Here is a 2,116-nt window from a genome sequence, read left to right on the forward strand (position 1 = left end):
GGCCGCAGACACAGGCCGAGCCGCCGCCCGCACCCCCGGCTCTTCCAACGGTGAAGACCGCGCCGCACCAAGAGCAGCCACGGCCCTCTGTGGACACAGCAAGCGTCCGCCGTCACAGCAGCCACAGATACGGGTGGAACTGCATGCGCATTCTGCGCCTCAAGCAGCGAAGACTGCCCAACTCCAAGAGCATCCACTCCCGGCGTGGAGATTATGGACATTACTGCCAGGGCTCCCCGCATTTGATGGTGTCCCCCGCCGCCACTCACCCCCGGCACAGCCCCGCCAGGAATGGACCGTGCAGTCATTACATCGAGGGGGGAAGCAGCCTGCTGTCGTCGATCAAGTGAGGTCCTGGGTTTGGCTGGATATCACCAGCCAACAGGAGAGTTGTTGTTAAGGAGAGGATCACCCGAAAAGGTCGTTTTGTTCTCTCTTTTCCCCCTGTCGAGCTTGTATGGCTCGTTGTTGGTGGAGTAGCTCGGCTGTTGTTTAGCAGAGTTGAGTAGGTTGCGTATTGGCTCTGTATGTTGAGAGTGATCTCTCGGTGGTAAGACTGGTTTGAGTAACAGCAACGCACGGATAGTAGGACTAACACGAAGACGTAACACATAACAAACGCTCTCTGAGCAACTTCAGATGGATTCTGTCGCTGCAATATATTGGCTTTGTGTATATAGTTGAAACACAAACCAGTTTGGGCAAGTTTGTAAAGTTTGACATGGTTGTTTGTTTGTGCTCCGGCAGCACCTGCCTGCCCGCCAGTCTTGTCCCCTTTCAATGACCTCTTTGACCAAATTGGTGTGTGTGTGTGTGTGTGTGTGTGTGTGTGTGTGTGTGTGTGTGTGTGTGTGAGTGTGTGTGTGTGTGTGTGTGTGTGTGTGTGTGTGTGTGTGTGTGTGTGTGTGTGCGTGTGCGTGTGCGTGTGTCATCTGTGCTGTACACTGTGCTGTACACAGCCAACCCACCACAAAACCCTTGGTTGGTTCAAATCATGTACCATATCCTCCAACTCTGCAATCAATAATTGTTTTTGCCTCTCACTAACAGTTTGTTGTCTGCTAGCTAGCTCCTTACCTGTAAACCATTTAATCTGGCTGGGTTTTCCATCATACGTAGGATTGCATTCACATGAGGAAGCACAGAAATCACAGCATGAATGAATAGAGGATATTGCATGGCTTTTCTCTCCATCAAAGAGTTGCATCAATTTTGCCCGATGGCAGGTTTCTTTATCGGACAAATAAAAAAGTGGGAGTGAGTTGCTAGGGCCCAAGGTGGAGGGGCCTTAATTATTTTATATTTTAGCTATTGAAAAATAGCAGACATACAAGCTCACAAGCTTGTAGATCTGCTATTTTGTGTTGTGAAAATGTGTGCAAATCTTTGAATATGTATTTTTAAGCAAACATTTGTAACTCAAATTTTGCTTCTGGGGGGTCCCTCCCTGGAACTAAATATTTTGAGATGGGGGTCCGTGGCCAAATACATGTCATTTTGGGGGTCCTTCACATGAAAAGGGTTCAGCACCACTGACATAGAAACATAGTTTTTTCAAAACAACAAGAAGGATTTGAAATATTCAAAGACTTGCACAAATGTTCAAGGGGTATATCTGCTATTTTTCAATACTTATAGCAAGAAATAATTCTTAATAATGCGTTCCCAGTCTTAATGGTTTGAACCCCCTCCCCTTATGAAGAACATTCATGGGGGGCCCGCTTGGTGGACCATAGTGAACAACCATATTCATTCCTGGAGAATCTACACCCATTCCCAAGGCAGAAGTGGCAACAACCACTCTTAAAGTTGATGAGGGGTCTTTCAAGGAGCCAGACGTGTCGCACCAAATTCTGGGCCCTGGGTACAAGGATTCACTGTGGGCCCCCATGAATGTTCTTCATAGGGGAACTGGGAACACATTATTACGCATTATGTTGTGCTTTAACTGTTGAGAAATAGCAGATTTCTAGCAGAACTTTTTACATTCTAAAAGCTTGCAAAAAGCTGTGTGTGTGTGTGTGTGTGTGTGTGTGTGTGTGTGTGTGTGTGTGTGTGTGTGTGTGTGTGTGACTGTGTGTGTGTGTGTGTGTGTGTGTGTGTGTGTGTGTGTGTG

Source organism: Nannobrachium achirus, assembly GCF_963921795.1.
Source record: "Nannobrachium achirus genome assembly, chromosome: 1".
Lineage (NCBI taxonomy): Eukaryota > Metazoa > Chordata > Actinopteri > Myctophiformes > Myctophidae > Nannobrachium > Nannobrachium achirus.